This window comes from Eulemur rufifrons, chromosome 29 (assembly GCF_041146395.1).
Source record: "Eulemur rufifrons isolate Redbay chromosome 29, OSU_ERuf_1, whole genome shotgun sequence".
Taxonomy (NCBI): Eukaryota; Metazoa; Chordata; class Mammalia; order Primates; family Lemuridae; genus Eulemur; species Eulemur rufifrons.
Window position 1 is genome coordinate 79,782,614 of NC_091011.1, and position 23,916 is coordinate 79,806,529.

Here is a 23,916-nt window from a genome sequence, read left to right on the forward strand (position 1 = left end):
GAATAAAGCTAATAGTGGGCAGAGACCAGAAAATGTCCTGGCAACTTTAGTTTATTTCTGTTCTCCTCTGAGGCTGCCCTGGTTCCTGAAGCTTTGTGTCCGTGAGGTAATTGGGGAGTACCATAATCATATTTGCATTTTAGAAAGATTACTTTGCATACAATATGGGAAATGGGGAAAATGCGTCCAAGTATAAGCAGGAAGAACAGTTAGTACCTTGTGCAGAAAGAATGACTAGTAATCTGTTTCAGATATGGAAGCATAAACTAGGGGCCTGGCAGTGGGAATGGAAAGATGTAGATGGGTTTTTTTAGAGTTAACTCCAGACTTTGGATCAGGTCCTTGTTATTGCGGGGAGGAGTACTAGAGAGGGAAGAGTGCCCAGTTAACACATTTGGGTGGATGATGGTGCCATTCACCAGCACAGGAGGTAAAACAGGTGGGAGGAGAGAGATTTTAATTTCACACATGTTAAGTTTGAGGTGTTTGTGAAACATCTAAATGGAGAAGACTAGTAGGCAAATTGGATAAGCTGTTAATGGTGCTTACAGCATGTAAAGAGTGTTATTAAAATGATAATTCATGGAATATAAGGGCAAGAAATCATGGAAAAGAAGGAAAGGAATAAAAAGAAGATGGGTGAGAGATTGAAATTAAAGGATCAGTGAGCTAAAGTCAGTATAAGATCTAGTAAGGGTAATTAAATAAGCTAGCTGAAAGAAGTCAGAGAGCAGGATATCCAAATTAGCCATTTTGGACATGGAACAATTTCTAGTAATGATAAGGTCTGGAGTGTGACCATTGGAGATGAGATCAAGAAACTTGAAGGCTAAGGTCTTCATGGGCCAGCCATGTAGATTGTTTAAATCTTCCAGTGTGGCAAAGACTCCTAGCTGTCTACTCAATATCCAGTTTCTACAGCTGTCTACTCAATATCCAGTTTCTACTTCTTCCTTACTAACAGAACCCTGAGCAATATGCAGTGGAAAAACTATACTTAGAATTAAATTCAGCTGGTTATGACAGTAAGTCCCAGTAACAATGATTTATACTGTATATGCACATAGGTTTATTTTCTCATAAAATATGCTATCTTTGTTCATATAAAATCATCTTTGTTTTACATCTTTTGCAGCATTTGTGATATATAGATTTTAATTTGAGTAAGTTATATACATGATTTATTAATTCTCAATTATAACCATCAGAATGCATGTACTATATTTTATTTGTAAAGAAATATAGAGGTAAACATTACAAGATTGCTATGGTGGCTCCACAAAGATTAGAGACCCAGACATCTGCCATTTTTCTCGCCATTGTCTTAATTACTATGTTGCTACCATCCTTAGGGATGGTTCAAGAGGATTGCTGGAGCTGAATGCATTATTTCTGCATTATATACAGCAGGAAGGAGGAAGGGCAAAGGCAAAAAGGGCTTTCCCAGAAGTCCCACCAAACAACTTAATACATTTCATCTGTTAAACTCTGGTTTATGATGGAATTTAGGATGAGTAGAGTCTGAGAGAGAGGAGTTTGTTAGATGGCAGTAACTAGAGTAGAAATGACATACAGATGAATGGCATGACCTTAAATGAGCTGCTTTTTTATAAGAGAGTAAAAAAATAATGTTCTTGTAGAGAGTATTATAGCAAGTACAAAGGTTCTGAGGGTGTTAGTGGGTGTGGAGGAGAGTATACTAGGCATTTTTTAAGGAATAGCAAGGAGGCAAGTGTGGCTGGAGTAGAATAAGCGAGGAGGGGAGTTGTAGAGATGAGGCTAGCCAGTGACAGGGAGCCAGATATCACATATGGTCTTAATAGTTCATATTAAGGATTTTGTGCCTTATCTTTTACTTTATTTTTGTTTGTTTGTTTTTGAGACAGGGTCCTGCTCTATTGCCTTTGTGGAAGGGCAGTGGTGTGATCATAGCTCACTGCAGCCTTGAACTCCTGGGCTCAACTGATCCTCCCGCCCCAGCCCCTTAAGGAGTAGCTGGGACAATAAGTGTGTGCCACCGTGCCCAGCTAATTTTAAAAATTTTTTGTAGAGACAGATTCTTGCCATTTTGCCCAGGCTGGTCTCAAACTCCTGGCCTCAAGCAGTCCTCCTGCCTTGGCCTCTGAAGGTGTGTCTTTTACTTTAAAGGGGATAGGAAACCATTGGAAAGTTTGGGCAGAGAGTGGTATGATCTGACTTAAGTTTTAAAAAGATCACTCTGGCTACAGAGTTGAAAATAGACTGCAGAGGTCAAGGAGACCAGTTAGGAGGTTATTGCAATAACTAGGTAAGAGATGATGGTAGTTTAGACCAGATGATAGCAGTGAAGATGGGAAAAGTGGTTGGATTCTGCATATATCTAGAGAATAGAGCAAACAGGATATGCTAATGTATTTGATGAGAGTATGGAAGAGAGGAGTTTTGAATGACTTCAAAGTCTTTGCCCAGAACAGACTGGGTAAGGTGGCTCATGCTTGTAATCCCAACACTTTGAGAGACCAAGGCAGGAGGATTCATTAAGCTCAGGAGTTCGAGGTTGCAGTGAGCTGTGATTAGGCCACTGCACAACAACCTGGGGGACAGAGAAAGACCCTGTCTCTAAAAAAAAAATAGAAATATAAAAAGTCTTTGGCCAGAACAAACTGTAAGGAGAGCAATAGGGAAAAGTTGTCTAATAGGCATAATTGTATTAGTACAGCAACCTAGTGTAGAAGTCATCAGTATCTTTCTGTTTCAGTGTATTTGTTTCTTAGGCTAGGTATGGTAGCTCACTCCTGTAATCCTAGTTCTGTGGGAGCCTTGAGCTCAGCAGTTCAAGACCAGCCTGAGCCCTGAGCAAGAGCAAGACTCTATCTCTACAAAAATAGAAAAAATTAGCCAGGTGTGGTGGTGTGCGCCTGTAGTCCTAGCTATTCCAGAGGCTGAGGCAGAGGGTGGCTTTGAGCCCAGAAGTCTGAGGTTGCTGTGAGCTAGGCTGACACCATGACACTCTAGACCGGGTAACAGAGCAAGACTCTGTTTGAAAAAAAAGAAAAAAAAAAAATTACATACATATATTTGTTTCTTGTCTCTGTATCTTTTCCTTTTTTCTCAATACACATTTAACTGGCTTTCAGTATATTCATTCACTATTTTGCTCAGCAAACAAATTAATATTGAGGAATTACAAGGTGTTCCAGCCTTTATCAGTTAGGTTTCTTTGATTTTAAAGCAAAGCAAAATTGACTTGAACAAAAAGGGAAGAGCGTGGGTGGGTGGGGAGGAGGAGGGCAGATATTATAAGGATAATAGAGATAATTCACAGAATCAAAGGAAATGCAAAGAATCACACCTTGGAAGAGCCCTGAACTGGAGAATCATCTCACTGAGTCTGGGTAGCATAATGGACATAATGGTTTTTTTTTCAGATAACCCCGTCTGGGTAAATCACTCATATCATTGAGTGTCTCATTTAATAATGGTACTGAGCTAGATGCTGGGGTTGGTGGGGGGAAAAGAGGGGGAGAATCCAAAACTGAATAAAATATTTGGAGGGATATAATAGAGAAGAATTAATAAATCATGTGTATAATTTATTCAAATTAGAATGTAATAATTACCATAAATGCTATGAAAGATATGAAATATAGATAATTAGGTGATTTTTATGTGAACAACCATAGCATATTTTAAATTTTAGATCTAGGTAGATTTTAAAAGAAATAGGAGCATGAGAAAATGTCAAAGAGAAACTTCTTTGTCCACTAATACAGCACAAATATTTATGTTGTAAAGACATGGTAAATTATGGTACATCCATAGAATGTAATACCAACCAGCCATTAGAAATGACAGCCCAGGTGGTGGCACCTGTCTGTAGTCCTAGCTACTTGGGAGGCTAAGGCTGGAGGGAGCATCTACTTGAGCCCAGGAGTTTGAGGCAGTAGTGCGCAATGATGGCGCCTATGAATAGCCACTGCATTCCAGCCTGACCGACAGTCAGACCCTGTCTCTAAAAAAATAAAATGAAATAAAAAATTTAAAGTATGAGTGGTGTGTGTGTGTTTGTCTTCATAAGCCCTCCAGTTTATTGAGTTCATTTAATCCTTATTCGACCTGAATGTTAGCGGGGAGAGTGTATTGGAGACAGGGGTGAAGCTAGTACTGAAGGCAAAGAGAATAGTCAGGCTGCTGTAATTATCTAAGTAAGAGAGAATAAGAGCCTCACCTATGATAGGAAATAGAAAAGAGTGGATCTGATAGGAGAGATGTTAAGATGATGGAATTGATGGAACTTGAGGACTGGATTTCCATGTATGTGTGTTGGGGGTGGATGCTCTGTGTGATAAAAAAGGAAGGTGAGTTTTAGTCTTATATGATTAGAAAAAAAATGATGAGGGGAAATATCTAGAGAGAGAGATGAAAGTGAGAAATTTCTTTTGAAGTCTTTTTGGACGAATTTACGGTTTCCACCACTCCCTTTTTACTTATAGTTCTACTAATTTAAACTAGTAACTTCCAAGTCTGAATTTTAACAAACGTGGCTGATTTTTAAACCCCTATGTTAGCTATCTTGAGGATCTTGTTTTATCAGCTTGATCCTAAAGAAGCTCAGCTTGAAAGAGCATTGTGACATAATCAGATTTTGGAAAGATCTAGGTATGAAGATGCTGTGTGTGTGAAGTAGGCATTAGGGAGTTTGCTTATGCTTTTTTGGGGACAACTTTAATGCTGGAGTTGACTCCTTTCTTTAAACAGACAAACAAACAAACAAAAAGTAAGACCTGAAGGCTGTTTGGTGGGCTGCATTTCTCTTTTGGTAGAACATTTTAGTCTTTTTTTTTTTTTAGCTTTTTGAAAATAAATAGGACTCTTTACTTTTTGAAATAGCTTTATTGAGATATAATTTCATGCTATAAAGTTCACCCATTTAAAGCATATAATTCAGTGAGTGGTTTTTGGTATATTTATGGTGTTGTATAACCATCACCATAATCTAATTTTAGAACATTTTGTAGTAGTCATTCCCCAGGCAACCACTAATCTATTTTCTGTCTCTATATGTTTGCTTATTATGTACATTGCATATAAATGGGATCATAACAATGTGTTTAGACCTCTTGACTTTTAAAGTCTCTTTTTTCCTAAATGATTTCTTTCAGTTTTCCATATTTTTAGAGTTCACCTTAAAGTCTACAATTTTTGTAGCTCTGTCTTGCTTGATTCTTAATTCATATTTCTGTCATTTAATGCATGTATATAATATATGTCAAATAAATAATTTGTAGTATTACATGGTTTTTTAATGGACATTAAAAGTTATTCTTTGTTGATATTGTTTCAGTGTCTGAATTTCATTTACCGTTTCTTATTAAACATTTTTGCCCCTACCTTTTCACTTTCTAGCTGAATAGTGTTTATACTTGCACTGCTGATGGAAAGTTTTTGACTCAGACCCTCTTTATTCCTGTAGATTATTTAATTATACAGTACTTGGTAGGATCAAGGTCAAAAGTTTACTGAAAAGAAAACGAAGCCCATTAGGAGACTGTTAGGTATGTCTTAATACTTTCTCAGTTCTTTTGGACCCATCCTCATTGTATAATCAGAGTCACCCTGATGAAGGGATTCTACCTTCCTAATGTAATGTCAGTTGTGTTTAGAACTGCTTGATTGGTGTTCTCTTCTGTTAGTCACCAGAGCACAGAGATATTCAGACAGGATGGTAAAATAGTATACATTCCTTTAGTTAGACTCTTCTTAGTGTAAATAACCTTGAATCTATGAGGACTCTGTCCTGCTCATGATAAAAGGCAGAAAAATTTTCCCTTTTTTCTCTTTTTGAGTTTCTCTTCCTTATGACCTTCCCTCCCCTTGTCATATGCTTTACATTTGACAAAAGGGGGCAGGACACTCAAGATTCCTAGTCAAATACCAGATAAATATATAATAAACATTATTTTAAGTCCATAGCTGATCTTGTGAAAAAGTAAGGAAAATTCTCAGGGGCAAAAAATGAGGGAATTGAAAACAAAAGTGTTAAGTACATAAGCTAAAGCTGTGGCTGCTCTGTGTGACCAAGCAACTTCAGTTTTAACAGCCACATGGGAGTAGGTGACTTTTCTACCCTGCTGCATAAAGCTAGGTTGTTCAAGGGTTACCACATTATCAAAAAGATGCTCTAGAAAAACATTTGCCCAGTGGCATAGAGAGATGTCAAGGAAGTTTTTCCACTCTGTGTGCATTTTGGGTGGGAAAGTTTTCTCTGAGAATATGTTACCAGGGCTTATCCTCATGTAAATTTGGTTTAGAATGTTCCTCTTTCTCTGCAGTCCAGGAAACCCAAAGCTAAGAAATTAACATATAAAGTAGTCTTGAATCAGTGACAGTACTATGGCATCAGACTGAAGCAAATGTAAAACTTCTCTATGGAGATATCCTCAATCTAGGTCACACAAAATCCTGCAGCTAAAGGTGCTCTACATTTTTTTTTGGAAAATAGTCATTGAAATTTAAAACTTGGTGAGCAGTATCAATGATAGAATGGATAAATTATGATATATTCATACCATGGAATACCGTTAAGCAGTAGAAAATAATAAATTGCTGTACAAGATCATGGTTGAATAATGATAGTGCTGGGGGAAGGAAGCCAGATGCAAAATAATACATAATCTGTGATTTTATTTCTATTATATAAAGCTAAAAACCCTAACATATGGTGTTAGAAGTCATGATAATAATCTTTGAGGAAGAGATAAAGGATAGTGATTAAAAGGTAGGGTGGGAGAAGTTTCTAGGTTGCTAGTAACATGGCGTTCTTGACCTGTGTGGTAGTCACATGGTTGTTTCATTCTATAATAATTTGTTAAGTTTACAATTTGCATACTTCCTCAAACTAATAGAAAGCAGGAAAGGAAAGTGTGATTAAATGTCATAGGAAAGAGGGAAAAATAGAAAGCACAATAAAAGGTGATAGAAGTAGGCTGCGCATGGTGGCTCATGCCTGTAATCCCAGCACTTTGGGAGGCCGAGGCGGGAGGATTACTCAAGACCAGGAGATAATGACCAGCCTGGGTAACACAGCGAGACCCTGTCTCTACAAAAAAATAAAAAAATTAGCCAGGTGTGGTGCACAAACCTGTACTCCCAGCTACTCAGGAGGCTGAGGCAGGAGGTTCACTTGAGCCCAGGAGTTCCAGGTTGCAGTAAGCATTGATGGCACCACTGCATTCCAGCCTGGGCCACAGAGCGAGACCCTATCTATTTAAAAAAAAAAAAAAAAGGTAATAGAAATAAGTCCAAATACATTTGTAATTATACGGAATGTAAATGAATTGCACTTAGCAGTTAAAAGACAGATTGTCTGTTTTAGCATGTTTTCAAGATTGCTGACATTTGTTCCTTTCCACTACATGTATGCCATCCCTCCATCTAGAGATAGAGTTTATTCTTCTGTTCATCTTAAATCTGGGCTGACTTTAGTGACTTGCTTGACCAATAAAATGTGGCAGAAATAACATTCTGGGTCTTCAAGGCCAGATCATGAGAAGTTTTACAGCTTCCATCTAGATCTCTTTGAACATTCTCTTTGGAATGCTGTCCCATGGAACACTCAATCTGGGAACCTAGCTGCCATGCTGTGAGAAGTCTAAGCCAGAGGGAGAGGCTCAGCAGAGCTCCCAGCCAACAGCCAGCATCAACTGCCAGCCGTGTAAATGAGTGAAGGAATCATCTTGGACATTCTGGTTCCAGCAGGCATCATATGGAGAAAAGTCCAAGCCCCAGGGATATGACCCCAGTCTAGTCATCTTTAACCATTGGAGCCACCCTACCTGAGGCCCCACATGTCATGGAGAAGACACAAGCTTTCTCTGCTGTACCCAGTCTGAATTCTTGACTCTCAGAATTATGAGTGTAAGAAAATGGCTGTAGTTTTATGCCACTGAGCTTTGGGAAGTTTGTTTGTAGCAATAGGTAACTGAATCAATTTAATACCTAGAAATGAGGTACTGCCAAAACCAAAAATCTGCATTGGCTTTGGGGTTTGGTGGTGTATTGAAGATGGAGAAGATTGTTAGTGAAGGCTTGAAATACAGTGAAAAAAGTTATTGGAGGCTGGGAAAAGAGTAAATCTTTTTTTATGTAGTGGTACAAAGTTTATTGGCACTGTCACATGGTAACATGGAAGCTAGAAAATATATCTAATGAATTCTGTATATCAAGGGAGATTTCTAGGCAGAATGTTGAAAAGTGTTACCTAGTTTTTTCTAACTGCTATGGTAAGGTACAAATAGATAAATGACCTAAAAAATGAACTATTAAGTTTTAAAGCAGAACTTAGAAGAAATATTTCTAGCCCAGCAAGAGTTGTGTTAGAAAATTATTAGCCGGGCATCATGGCATGTGCCTGTAGTCCCAGCTACTTGGAAGGCTGAGGCAGGAGAATCGCTTGAGCCCAGGAGTTTGAGGTTGCTGTGAGCTACGATGATGCCACTGCTAGCCGGGGCGACAGAGTGAGACTTTGTTTCAAAAAAAAAAAAAAAAAAAGAAAAGAAAAGAAAGCTCTTTCTCATGCTCAGTTGCTTCAGATGGCCAATGACTTTTAAAGAAATAGCTTCAGAGCAAAGATAAAATGCAAGATGCTACCAATAAAACATGGCCTCAAAGTAAAGATCTCAAGGATGCAACTGTAAACCCTTTGCTATGACCTCAGAAAGATTTAAGGCAGTGCCTCACAGAACCTTTCAATTAGATAAAATGAATCTAAAGATCTTAAGGGAATACCTCTTAGATCTGCTCTGTTAAAAAAGAGGGCTTCTAGAGATCTTAAGGGTGTTTGCTTATAGTAGTCTCACATAGGACTTGAGATAGAGAAGGTGGGTGTAGTTTTGTCTCCTGGAGTAAACCCCAGTAAGAATCACAGGAATTCTAGTCAGGCATGGTGGCGCGTACTTGCAGTCCTAGCTACTCGGGAGGCTGAGGCAGGAGGATCGGTTGAGCCCAGCACTTCAAGGCTGCAGTGAGCTATGTTCGTGCATTCCAGCTTTAGTGACAGAGTGAGACCCAGTCTTAAAAAAAAAAAAAAAATTCCATAGGAAACCCACAAGGTTTTAAAGAATTCGTACTAATACAAGCACGTTCAGCTTGGATTAAAAGGAACAGAGATAGTGGAAAATGAAAACAGGCCTTTGGACTTTGAATCATCTACAAGCAGGAGGCAGGCTGGGAAGTCTACTCCATTACAAACACTAACCATCTCTTATGTAAAAGGAAGGATAGCGCAGAGAGTGGAGCCAAGGGTTGTGGAGAATCATTCTCAGGGAGTAGGACTTGGCTGTAATGGAGGAACTGGTGACATGTCTGATTAAATTTCAGAGTTGTTATGGGCCAGTAACTGCTATATGTCTCCTGTTCCTTCCCCTTTCTCCTCACATTTTGAATGGGAGTGTCTATCGTGGTTATCCTGAGTCAGTTTCACTATTGTATGTTTGTATGTTGGGTGTGTGGGAGCAGATAATTTGTCTCTTTAATTCAGATCAAGAGGAGCTATACTCCAGTAGCTGTACCTGAGGAACTGCATCTGAGGAGCTTCAGCCACACCTGGACCCTGGTTTAGATATCGAGATTCTGGACATCAAGCTGATGCCATAATGAGATGAGACTTTTGAAGGTCTTAGGAGAGGGTGAGTGTATTTTGCATGTGGGAGGGACTTGGGGCCAAGGGGTGGTCTGTGGTAGCTGGTCTCCAAAGTGGCCACCATCAGTTTCTTCCCGTCTTGCCATTCAGAGGTGGAATCTATTTCCTTCCTGCCTTTGAATCTGGTCTGGCTTTAGTGACTTGCTTAACCAACAGAATTGTGACTTTCTGGGACTTCTGAGGCTAGGTAATAGGAAGCCTTGCAGCTTCTGCCTTTGCCTCTTGGAATTCTCTCTCATGGAATATTTGATCTCAGAACCCAGCCACCATTCTGTGAGAAGCCCAAGCCAGATGGAGAGGACACATACAGGCACTGGTTAATAGCCAGTGTCAACTAACTGTCAGCCATATGAGTGAGGGAAGGAACCATGTTGGCCAATCTAGCCCTAGCAGATACCACCTGGAGAGGAGCCAAGGTCCTAGACTTATGGCCATTTTCATCCATTTAAGTTACCCCACCTGAGGTCCCAGACATCATGGATCAGAGAGATAAACTGTCTCTGCTGTGCCCTGCCAGAATTTCTGGCCCACAGAATTGTGAGAATGATAAAATGACTATTGTTTAACATTACTTAGTTTGGGGGTAGTAATTTTTTATGTAGCAGTAGATAGCTGGAACATTGTCAGACTGAATAGAAAATAATCTAGCTCTATGCAGTTTATAAGAGATATACCTAAGACAATGAATCGGAGAAATTGGAAGTAAAGATATAGAAAAAACAATTCCAAAAGAAAGCTGGTATAGCAAGTTAATAGTAGGCAAAATTAATTTGAAGGAAAAAACCGTTATTAGAGTTAAAAATCATCAGAAAAAAATTGTAAAAGGAATAATTAAGCAAGAAGCTATAATTCCAGGCCAGGCAAGGTGGCTCATACCTGTAATCCCAGTACTTTGGGTGGCTGAGGCAGGAGGATTGCTTGAGGCCAGGAATTTGAGTCCAGCCTGGGCAACATAGTAAGACCCCATCTCTAAAAAATGTATGGGAAAAAATTATCCAGGTGTGATGGCATGCGCCTATAGTCCTAACTTCTTTGGGAGGCTGAGGCAAGTGGATCCCTTGAATCCAGGAGTTTGAGGTTATAGTAAGCTATGATTGTGCCACTGCACTCCAGCCTGGGTGACAAAGCAAGACCCTGTCTCTAAGAATAAACAGACAAACAAAGAAAGTAGAAGAAAGGAATAATAAAAATAAGAGCAGAAGCTAATGAAATTGAAAGCAAAGATCTAATGGGATCAACAAAACCAAAAGCTGATTTTCTGAGAAAAACTATTAAAATAGACAACCACTTGGAAAATTCATCAGGAAACCAGAGAATGAAGATACAAATACTAGTAGGGTTGAACAAGAAGATCTATCTACAGGTACAGCATAGACTGTGAAATATCAAACACACTATTGACAAATGTGTGTAGCTAAATTGGAAAACTTGGATAAGAAGAACAACTTTGTGGAAAATACATATAATTTATCTAAATTGACTCAAAAAGGAATAAAAACATGAAGAGACATAGAATCATTAAATATATTGAATTAGTAAGTAAAAGTCTACCCAATAGAAAGGCAGGCACAGATGGAATTTTAAAAACAGTTTTATAATATGAAGGTATAATTCACATATAGAAAACTGCATACATTTGAAGTTCACAATTTGGGAAGTTTTGACATATATATAACCATGAAACTATCATTATATTCACCATTATATAATTTATCTGTGTAACAAAAAACACTTGTACCTCCTAAATCTATTGAAATAAAAAAACCCCAGAAAAACAAACGATCATTAAAATGCAGATAAAGAACATATTCATCACCTCTAAAGTCTCTCCTGCCCCTTTCTACCACCTAACCTCATCCCTAAGTAATCACTAATTTGCTTTATATAATAATAAATGAGTTTGCATTTTCTAGACATTTACATAAATGGAATCATGCAGTATATACTCTTTTTTTGGGGTGGGGGAGCAGAGCAGTTCTGGCTTCTTCCACTTAGCATTACTATTTTGAGATTCATCTATGTTGAGTGATCAAAGGTTCATCCTTTTTATTGCTTAGTAGTATTCTATTGTTTGGCTAGACCACATTTTGTTTATCCATTCACCTGTTCACAGAGAGTTGGGTTATTTCCAGTTTGGGGCTGTTATAAATAATGCTGCTATGAACATTTGTAGACATATGTTTACATTCCTCATTGTCAAATATCTAGTAGTATAATGGTTGGATCATATAAATGTATGTATAACTTTTAAGAAACTGCCAAGCTGTTTTCCAAAGTGGTTTTGCCATTTTACATTCCCATCTTGAGTTCCTCCACATCCTCATCAGCATTTGGTATGGTCAGTCCATTCTTATTATCAATCCATTTTTAGCCATTCTATACAGCCATTCTAGTAAGTGTGGAATAGTATGTCATTGTGGTTTTAATTTCCTTTTCTTTGATGATTAAGGCTGAGCATCTTTTCATGTTTTTTTTTTTTTTTGTCATTTGTATGTCTCCTGTGGTAAAGTATCTGTTCAAATCTTTTGACCATTTTTAATCAGGTTGTTTATTTTCTAATTGTTGAGTTTTGAGAATTTTTAATATATTCTGGATGTAAGTCCTTTATCAGACATGTGATTTGCAAATAGTTCCTCCCATCTGTGACTTGTTTTTCTTTTCTCTTCACTATATCTTTTGAAAAGCAAAAGCTGGCCGGGCGCGGTGGCTCACGCCTGTAATCCTAGCACTCTGGGAGGCCGAGGTGGGCGGATCGTTTGAGCTCAGGAGTTCGAGACCAGCCTGAGCAAGAGCGAGACCCCATCTCTACTAAAAATAGAAAGAAATTATATGGACAGCTAAAAATATATATAGAAAAAATTAGCCGGGCATGGTGGCGCATGCCTGTAGTCCCAGCTACTCGGGAGGCTGAGACAGGAGGATCGCTCGAGCTCAGGAGTTTGAGGTTGCTGTGAGCTAGGCTGACGCCACGGCACTCACTCTAGCCTGGGCAACAGAGTGAGACTCTGTCTCAAAAAAAAAAAAAAAAAAAAGAAAAGCAAAAGCTGACCAGGTCTGGTGGCTCATGCTTGTAATCCCAGCACTTTGGGAGACCAAGGCAGGAGGATCACTGGAAGCCAGGAATTCGAAGAGCAAAAGCTTTTCATTTTGATGAAGTCTAATTTATCAATTTGTTCTTTTATGGTTTGTATTTTTGGTGTCATATCTAAGAAATCTTTGCCCAATCCAAGGTTACAAAGGTTTTCTCTGTGTTTTGTTCCAGATGCTTTATAATTTTGGGTTTTATGTTTAAATCACTGGCCTGTTTTGAGTTAATTTTTGTATATGGTGCAAAGTTTGTATTGAGGTTCTTCTTTTTTTTTTGTGTGTGCATATCTACATCTAATTGTTGCAGCATCCTTTGTTGAAAAGATTCTCAGACTATCCTTTTCCCCCTGAATTGCCCTTGCACCTTTGTTGAAAATCAATTGTCTACAGATGTGCAGATTTATTTCTGTACTCTCTATTCTGTTCCATTTATCTGTTTGTCTAACTTGATACCACTACCACCCTATTTTGATACCTGTAGTTTTTATATAAATATTAAAAACTGGTAGTGTTAGTCCTCCAGCTTTGCTTTTCTTTTTCAAAGTTGTTTTGGCTATTCTGGGTCCTTTGCATTTCCATGTGAATTTTAGAATCAGTTTGTCAGATTCTACAACGAAGCTTCTGGAATTTTTATTGGAATTGTGTTGAATCTGCATTTGTACAAAATTGATAGCTTAACAATATTGAATTTTTGGGCCATGAATGACGTATCTCTACATTATTATGGATGTCTTTAATTTCTTTCAGAAGTATTTGATAGTTTTCAATGTATAGTTCTTGTACATCTTTTATCCAGTTTATTGCTAAGTATTTCATATTTTTGATATTAATGGTATTTTTAAATTTTAATATTTCCGTATTAAATTTTAATAAATTTGCTCTTTGCTAGTATATAGAAATACCCGTTGATTTCATAAATTGATCTTGTATTCTTTAAATTTGCTAAATTCTTACATTCTAGTAGCTTCTTTGTAGATTCCATTGGATTTTCAACTGAGACAATCATATCATCTGTGAGTAAAGACAGTTTTACTTCACCCTTTCTAATCTAGATGCTTTTTAAGTTCTTTTCTTGTCCTATTGTACTGTTTGGAGCATCCCATGCAATGTTGAATAGAAATGGTGAGAGCAGACACCATTATGATGTCATTAATAGTTGTTTTTTGCCCAGAGTCCCTTTATCGAGTTGAGAAAGTTTCCTTGTATTCCTAGTTTTCTTACAGTTTTTTTTTTTTTTTTGAGACAGAGTCTCACTCTGTTGCCCGGGCTAGAGTGAGTGCCGTGGCGTCAGTCTAGCTCACAGCAACCTCAAACTCCTGGGCTTAAGCGATCCTACTGCCTCAGCCTCCCGAGTAGCTGGGACTACAGGCATGCGCCACCATGCCCGGCTAATTTTTTTTGTATGTATATATTTTAGTTGTCCATATAATTTCTTTCTATTTTTAGTAGAGACGGGGTCTCACTCTTGCTCAGGCTGGTCTTGAACTCCTGACCTCGAGCGATCCACCCGCCTCGGCCTTCCAGAGTGCTAGGATTACAGGCGTGAGCCACCGCACCCGGCCTTTCTTACAGTTTTTATCAGAAATCTCTGGTAGATTTTGTCTAATGCCTTTTCTTTATTGAAATGATCATATGATTTTTCTTTTTTAGTTTGTTAAATTGGTGAATTATTCATTCATTTTCAAATGTTAAACCAACCTTGCATTCTTAGGATAAATGCTTAGGATTTGCATTTTTAGGATTAATTGTGCTGTATTATTCTTTTTATATATTGCTGTACTTGATTTGCTAAAATGTTAAAGATTTTTTTTTTTATCTGTGGTAATGAGAGTTATTGGTATGCAATTGTTTTGTTACGTCTTTGCGAGGTTTTAGCATTAGGATAGTAATGACAGAATAGGTTGGGAAATATTTTTCCTTTTCAGTATTCTGGAACAGTTTATATAGATTTCCATTCTGATCTTTATTACTTTGTTTCTTCTGCTTACTTTGGGCTTTATTAGCTTTTTTCTAGATTCTTAAGGTGAAAACTGAAGTCTTTTATTTGATACCTTCTTTTTAATAGAAATGTTTAGTATTATAAATTTCCTTATTAAGTGCTGCTTTGGCAACATTCCACAAATTTTGGTATGTTTTCATTTTCATTCTGTTCAAAACACTTTCTAATCTCTCTTTTGATTTCTTTGACCTATGAGTTCCTTAGGTGTGTATTATTTAGTTTCCTAGTATTTGGGGGTTTGCAGATATTTTTCTTTTATTGATCCCTAGTGTAATTTCATTATGATTAGAGAACATATTTTATATGACTTGAATTCTTTTAAATTTATTGAGGCTTGGCCAGGCATGGTGGCTCATGCCCGTAATCGCAGCACTTGGGGAGGCCAAGGTAGGAAGATTGCTTGAAGCCAGGAGTACAAGATCAGCCTGGCCAACATAGCAATAGCCTGTCTCTAAAACAAAAAATAAGAAAATTAGGCAGGTGTGGTGGTACGTGCCTGTAGTTCTAACGTCAGGAGGCTGAGGCAGGAGGATCACTTGATTGTCCAACTGTACTCCAGCCTGGGCAACAGAGCGAGACCCTATCTCTTAAAAAAAATTATTGAGGCTTAATTTATGGCCCAGAATATGGCTTACATTAGTAAGTTTTTCATATGCACTTGAAAAAAAATTTCTGTTATTGGTGTAGTTTTTCTTGAGCTTGTTCTTGCGGTTCATTGAGCATCTTAGGTGTATGAGTTTATTGTTTTTATCAAATTTGATCATTGTTTTTTTATTAAAAAATTTTTTTTAATTAATTGATTTTCTTCTTTTTAAAGAACAAGATCTTGCTCTATTGGCCAGGCTGGAGCGCAGTGATCTGATCATAGCTCATTGCAACCTCGAACTACTGGGCTCAAGCAATCTTCCTGCCTCAGCTTCCTGAGAAACTATGCCACTGTGCCCAGCTAATTTTTTAAATCTTTTTAGAGATGAGGTCTCACTATGTTGCTCACACTAGTCACAAACCATTATTTCTTTAAATATTTTTCTGTCTCTCCTGTCTCTTCTTAAAGAAACTCCGATAACATGTGTATTAGACTGCTTAAAGTGTTCCCAGAACTCACTGATGATCTTTCTGTTCTTTTCCCTCTCTGATTCATTTTGTATAGTTTTTATTTTTGTGTCTTCAAATTCATTCATCTCTTATTCTGTTTTCTCCAATCTCCCATTAATCCCATCTACTGTATCTTTCATCTTAGACATAATATTACAGTTTTTATCTCTAGAAGTTTGATTTAGGCCTTATTATCTCCCATGTTTCTACTTAGATTTTTGAATATGGAATACAGGTATAATAACTTTTAATGCCACTGTCTCCTAATTCTAACATTTGTGTCAGTTTTGTGTTGATTTTTCTCCTCTTTATGGGTCATATTTTCTCACTTCTTTGCATGTCTGATAAATTTGCTTAGATTCCAAACACTGTGAATTTTACCTTGTTACTTACTGGATCTTTAAAAAAAAAAGTCTTTGTTCTGTGTTAAGTTATTGATACAGTTTGATCGTTTCCTTAAGTGGGGTCAGGGCAGTTTTCCATCTAGGATAGTTTTGATTTCAAGATTGTTCTTTTTTAAGCATCAAAGGAGGCAAGAAAAGCTTCATCTTTCTCTGCTGCGACCATTTTAATAAAAGGATTTGTTCTGTAAAATTTGGATTCAGTCAAAAGGCCACACTTAAGGACTTAGAAGGCCACATGTGGCCTTAAGCCCACAGGTTCCCCACCCCTATTTGGAATATTCTACCTAGTGCCCTGTAAATTTGGAGTTTTCCATTCTGGCTGGTGAGAACAGGCATTATTCCTGTTCTGTTAGAGTGCCAGTTAGTGTTCAGTCTGATCCTCTGAATAGTTCCTACATGTACTTGCTGGTCATTACTCCACTGAGTGCTTAAGGGATGCCCACTGCAGAGCTTCAAGTGCTCCCAGTATGCAGCTCCTTCTCTGTACTCTGTCCTGTGTACTCTTTCTGCCATGGTCTTCCCAGTCTCTCAGCTCTATATCCTCAACTAAGATGGGTCCCTGGGCTCTACCTGGGTTCCCCCGTCCTGAGCTGTACCTTAGAAATGTTCTCAAGGCAGTAAGCTGAGGCTTTCACAGAGCTCACCTCACTTGTTTCCTGTCTCCCAGGGATTACTCTCCTTTATTGCCCGATGTGCAGTGTCTTTAAAACCGTTGTTTCATATATTTTGTCTGCTTTTTATGTTTGTTTCAGGTAGGTAGATAAATCCTATACTTGTTACTCTATATTGGCTGGAAATGGAAATATTTTCTGTACTTATTTATGTGCTTAAAATGTTTCAGGATAAACACATACACCAAATATGGGTGTATTTGTCAAAGGTAAGGTACTGATTGAGTTTTTCTAGACTTGAATTAAATTTTACCTTCTTTTCTTCAGTCATTTTGAGAGACTATACTTTTATAAAACAAAAAGGTTTAATATATTCTATGATTATGTGAATAGAACAATACAATACTTATTGTACTACAGGCCCTGGGGTCTGAACTCAGCATCACTATCTTGTTTCATATTAACTTCCAAATAGCATCAGGTGGTCAATTTTTAAATTTAAAACTAGTCCACCTATCTGGTTTGATTTGATCTTGTGACCTCAGGGAAGAAACATCCCAGGAATAGAATAAAGAAACTTTTTATATCCTGAGGCTTCAAAAAACAAAATCAAGATCCAAATATTTAAAAAAATTATATTATCTAAAACCCTTCTACAATTGAGTCATTTTTTTTTAAAAAAAAGAAAGTACTGTTCTTTAGCCTAGTTAATGAATAATTTGAGCACTATTTTATTATAAATAATTGATTTCCACGATTTCCTGGGGTGGAAAGACTCTGTTCTAGCCAAATAAATTAAAGGAAGTGATAAGGTCCTGAATTCTGTTGGTGGAAGTAATAAAGGAAAGAAAGATATGAGTTTGGGGTTGATTGTGAACAGAGAGTGATTTTGTAGTTAAGATGAAGGAGTTTGTGAGTCTTCTCAGAGAGGAGTAAGATCATCTGACAAGAATGACGAACGGGAAAATTTGACCTCTAGGTGGAATGGAAAAAGCTTCTAATGGTTGTTTTGGGGGCCATCCTGAGACAATGATTCTCAACTTTGGCAGTATGTGGATGAGGAATCCCGGGGAGAATTCTAGCTTGTAACTTTTCACTTTTGCTTTCTCTTTTTTCTGTGTGTTTAATATGCAATTGTTGATTAATTAAAAATGAGTGGGGGTGGGGCATGGTGGCTCACGCCTATAATTCTAGTACTTTGGGAGGCTGAGGTGGGAGGATTGCTTGAGGCCAGGAGTTTGAGATCTGCCTGGGCAACATAGCAAGACCTTGTCTGAAAAAAAAAAAAAAAAAAAAGGACTGGAAAGAGTGGGAATGGAACTTTTTTAAAAATAATTTTTTTCAAATTAGAAAAGTTTATCAAGATACAGAATATCCAAATCACTAGTTTCTGGAGCTTTATTTTTGGCAAACTGGAATAGTCCAGTTTTTTATTGTGCTAATTTATAGAATTAAAGCCCTAGGAAGGTGAGCAAATTTCAAATTTCTGCTACAATTTTTTTTTTTTTTTTTTGAGACAGGCTCTGTCACCCAGGCTGGAGTGCAGTGGCATTATCATAGGTCACTGCAAACTCTAACTCCTGGGCTCAAGTGATCCTCCTGCCTCAGCTTCCAGAGTAGTTGGGACTATAGGCACACAGCACCATGCCCAACTAATTTTTCTATCTTTTTGGTAGAGATGGGGTCTCTCTCTCGCTCGGGCTAGTCTCAAACTCCTGGCCTCAAGTGATCCTCTCACCTCAGCCTCCCAAAATACTAGGATTACAGGTGTGAGCCACTGTGCCAAGACTTACAATGTTTTTACAAAGGTGAAATCCAGTTAAAATGCCTTGGAGTATAAAAAAGTTAGAAGACATGATACGGAAGAGTCCAGGGCTGCTCTGGGGTTAATGAGGTTGGGACAGCCAGCTCTAGTTGTTAGTATGTGTGTATCAGCTGGGCTACAGTCTTCTCTTTCTCTCCCATCTCTGGCCTCCCTGATGTGTTTATGTATGTAACCTCCGTGATATATGGATGCATAGATGTATTCACAGCTGGCATCGGCAATGGTTAGAGCTGTGTTCTTTTCTTCCTCTCCCATCTGAGCCCTCCCAGGGTCATTTCTATAAAAATTCACCCAAGTTTGTTGAACTGATTTGTTGAACTTCAAGTTTTTGTTGGAAGAATTGGGCAAGGATCAGAGCATAGGGATTCTTGATGGAGAATCCACCAAGGAATGAAAGGAACAGCTCTCTGTGTCCTGAGATGACCAGCTTCTCCTACCCAGACTAGGAAGGATTGTTTTGTCAGAATCTTCCCATGGTGTCAAGGAACGGGGATTGAGGATTCTATTCCAGTTTTGGCAAGTTTTAATGAAAAGGAAAAAAGATCACAAAAGAAGAACTTAGGTCCTGGGACTTAGTGCCAACTAAGTTCCCTGCAGAGGGAACTGTTCTTCCTGACCCTGTAGAATACACCTGATTAAAGTTCTTCATGTCCTTTTTAGAGTTCTGAGCAGTAATCCTCTATTCTCTTTTAAACCAGGACTACCTCCCCATGCCCTACCCACATCAAAACTAAATTTTAGGTTTACCAAACCAACTAATTTTAGATCACAGTGTCCTTCTTTGGAGGTTGAAAATGAAAGAATTGAGGCTACACAATATAAAATGTAACAGTAACCTGAGGTGATATGGTGATAGACATAATCAGAATGCTGTGTGTTTTAGAGCAGTAATTCTCAAACTTTGCTCTCAGGACCCCTTTACACTCATAAAAATTGAGAATCCCAAAGGGCTTTGTCTATGTGGGTCATATGTATCAGTTTTACCATATTAGAAATTAAGCCTGAGAGTTTAAAAATATTTATTGATTTAAAATAACTATAAATACACTATGTATTATTTGAAACTGAGAAATTTAAAAGCATTTAGATATTAATTTATTGAAAATAATAAACCATTACATGTTAACATAAATAACATTTTCATGAAAAATATTAATAACTATTTTCCAAACAAGAAAACATTTAATGAGAAGAAAGGCATTGTATATTTTTGCAAATTTCTCTGATACCCTGCTTTATAAAAAACATCTGGATTCTCATTTCTGCTTTTGCATTCAATTTGGTGCATTGTAACACAGCATATATGCTCTGGAAAACTCTACTGTACACTTATGAGATTAAAAAGGGCAAATATCATTTTATTTAATTTATTTTTTTGTAAAGACGAGGTCTGCCTGTGTGGCTCAGGCTGGTCTCAAACTCCTGCCCTCAAGAGATTCTACAGGCGGGAGCCACCCAGCCCAGCCCTCATTTTAGTATTATTAAAATCATGAAAATACTTTTGACCTCAAGCACCCCCTGAAAGGATACCTCCAGGGGATTCTGGACTACAATTTGAGACCACTGTTCCCAAACTTTATGTGTGGGAAAAGAGAAACACAAGAGTTATCACTGTTAGGTACAGCAAATTTTTGCATGTGTTTAATAGTACTGGCTGCTTAACCTAATTAAGCAGTATAACACCCAGACTCCAGAATTGAAGTGGGTGGTATAGCTGAAACCTCCAAGCACTGAACTGGGAGTGAATCCCAGTTCATGTCCTTTTTAAAATTAGTGGTGGTTCTATGTTTTTGTAGGCCTTTGCTAACCAGTGGGAGAGGAAAATTGAGCCAGGTCCTTGAGAAAGAAGAACCAAAGAATTTTAGAGGTAACAATGACCTTTAAAAGATAATCTAGTCATAGAAATTTAGACTTTCATATTTGAAAAGTACCTGAGAGGCTGTCTAATCTGACCCCTAAGGTTTTTTTTTTTTAAATGATTATAACTAATACTTGTAGTACTCAGGCTGGGTGCTCTATGTAGAGCCACCCATCACCATCATTTTGATCTTAACTCTTTCTTTTTAAATGTTTTTATAATAGAAAACATCAAGCATGTGCCCTATTACCCACTTTCAACAATTGTGAATTCATGGCCACTTGTTTCATATATACCCTTATCCACTCCACCCACTCCCTGGATTATTTGATGTAAATTCAAGAATTTTATAATTTTATCTGTAAAAATATCGCTGTATTTCTCTAAAATATAAGGACTTTAAATAAATACTCAGTTCCATAATCACACTAAAAAATTAACAGTTATTCTTTAATAGCATCAAAACCACAGTGTTCACTTTCCCTGATTGTGTTATTTAAAAATGTATATATATTTTTAGTGTGTTTGAATCAGGATGCAAATGTATTTCATGTAGTGCAGTTGATCTGTCTTTTAACACTCCCTCCCTCTCTCTCCCCTCCCTTTTCTCTTGCAATTTTTTGTTGTTGAAATCAAATCATTTGTCTTGCACAGTTTCCCTGAGTCTGAATTTTGTTGATTACATCTCTATAGTGTCTTTTATGGTGTTCCTTTCTCCTCTGCACTTCCTGTAAATTGGTACTTATATTTAGAAGTTTGCTCAGACTTCTTCATGAGTGGTGTTAAGTACTTCCATCAGGAGGTACATAATGTTTGCTTGTCTCTTTTTTGGTGATATCAATAGCTATTGATGATTTTTGCATAGATCTATTAAATCATCAAAGGCTGCAAAATTCCAAGTCTGTCATTCTTTCTTCATTTATCAGCTGAAAGACTTCTATAAAGAGAAACGTCCCCCTATCTACTATTTGATTACCCAGCGATGTAGTTCATATAGGAAAGTCAGGATGAATGTTTTATTCTTTCCCTTTATTTACTGATTTTCAAAATAATGAATTAGTTCACTAGCATTCTCCAGTGGTGACCAAATAGGCATTGATTTGGGGGGCAGGGGTAGTTTTTGTATCATTATGAACTCCTGGATTTAAACATTTTTGAATATGTTTTAATCCATTGCTGTTATTACACTTTATTCCTTATCTAGTAATTTTACATATTTGTTTCTTCTAATAGACTAAGCTTGAAGATCAGGACATGTCTCAGTCACCTTTCTATTCCTGGTGCCTAGTGCATGGCTTTCAATAAATGTCAAATGAATGAATTGATATTCTGAGCAGCATTTTAAAATATGAGTTCATTTTGGAGGCCTGACAGACGAACAAGGTCAAGTATGGCTTTCCTGCTTGATCTGATATAAGGCAATATAACAGTGAAAAGTATTCTGAGTGAGTGTGAAAGAAAAAGGTGACTGTTATTTAATTGCTATTTGTTGATGGACATTGTTTATACCATTGTCTCCAGTGGATCTTTGCATTGTATTTTTGTCCAAAGGAGTAAGTCAGACTCCTTATTTTTACTTTTTCTGTTATAACATAAAGAACATATAAAAGCCTCCTTTTCCTTCCCTCATGTTCTTTTCTGTTTTAATATAAATGGCAAAGAACATTCATTTTTATGAAAGACATGTTTTGCATGAGTTCATCCATTTATCTTACAACCCCCCCAAAAAAAAATTTTTGCAAGGACGTAAAGCAAAACTAACTTTAAGTGCCCACAATATGCTGGGCACTAGTCCGAACACTTTTACATGGATTATACAGAACATTTATTCATACCACAACCTTATAAAGTTGGTAGGATTATTATCATTATCATCGTCTGCATTTTTTAGATGAAGTAATTGAGATACAGACATTAAGTAACTTGCCCCAGGTCACACAACCAGTGAATGTTAGCACTAGGACTCAAATCATGCATTCTTTCTCCAGAGCCTGTGCTATTAAATTACCTTTAGTGACTACCATAGACTTTTTTTTTTCAGCATGGGGCGATGGTCTTTAAAGAATTTTATAGTCATGTGAGTAATAAAAATTAGCGTCACAGAATCTGTCATTTTATTTATGTATTTATTTTTTTAAATAGAGACAGGGTCTCACTCTGTTACCCAGGCTGGAGTGCAGTGGTGCAATTGGGACTACACGCACACACCACCATGCCTGGCTAATTTTTTTATTTTATTCTAGAGACAGGCTGTGTTGCCCGTGCCGGTCTCAAGCTCCTGGCCTCAAGTGATTGTCCTGCCTCAGCCTCACAAAGTGCTGGGATTACAGGTGTGAGCCACTGCACCTGGCTGAAAATCTTTCATTTTATAATGACAGGTAAATGTGGCCAAGCCAGTTATTTTTTTAATGGAACTTTATTCCCCCAAAAGGACTAATTTTTTCCCCAGGTCATCATTTCATAGGTAATATTAAGGCAAACAAGTATGAAGTATTGAACAATAAGTTCTTACCATCCTTTGTCTAATTGTAAAAAATTTAGAATTCATAGAATTAGCAAATCTTAAACATTTTAGGTAGGAATACTGCTTGTAATATAACTTGCTCAACATCACTTTCCCTTTGATTAGGTAATTAATTTGTTTTGTTTGGTTACTAGTAAGTTCATAGATTCTTATATATGAGCCCTGAAGGATCAGTCATCCTATTAATAGCTTCTGCTTCTATCTCAGCTTCCTTTATTATTGTGAATTTATGCATGGATAAAGCACTATAATAATCAGTAATTGTCACAGCTGTGGCTATAACATATATAATAGAGCCTTCTGGTTGTCCGAAATTCCTTCTTGACTAGGTCTGTATGTCACTCCTTTCTCTCCCACTCAATAAATTTGAATGTAACATGAGAATGAAAGTGACTTTAATAGGGAAAACTTTGAATCTAAGTTAATTTATTCATTAAAAGGTCCTTAAATATCAGGTGTAAATTATTTGGGACACAGTTTTACATCTTCTAGATTAAGAAAAACATTACTCTTAAAAGCATATTGCTTAACCACTTTTCTTCAAATTGATAGAGTAAAAACGTAAAGTACCTATTTTTTTTTTTTTTTAGAGATAGGGTCTTACCTTGTTGCCCAGGCTGGAGTGCAGTGGCACAGTCACAGCTCACTGCAACCTCGAACTCCAGGGCTCAAGTAATCTGCATCAGTCTCTGGAGTAGCTGGGACTACAGGCCTGTGCCACCATGCTGGGCTAATAAAGTAGCATTTTTTGTTTGTGTCTTTCAACCTGTAGCATTGGAAAGCTCAGTTTTAAGGGTTGAGGAAAAGGAATTTTTACATAAGGAAGCCAAGAAA

The 23,916-nt window shown here is 37.4% G+C and overlaps 1 protein-coding gene across 4 annotated transcripts in view; it reads left to right on the plus strand.

Moving 5' to 3' along the window:
• AHCYL2 (adenosylhomocysteinase like 2) overlaps nt 1-23,916 on the plus strand; it is a 162,868-nt gene that overhangs the window by 28,118 nt on the left and 110,834 nt on the right. The window lies entirely within an intron of this gene.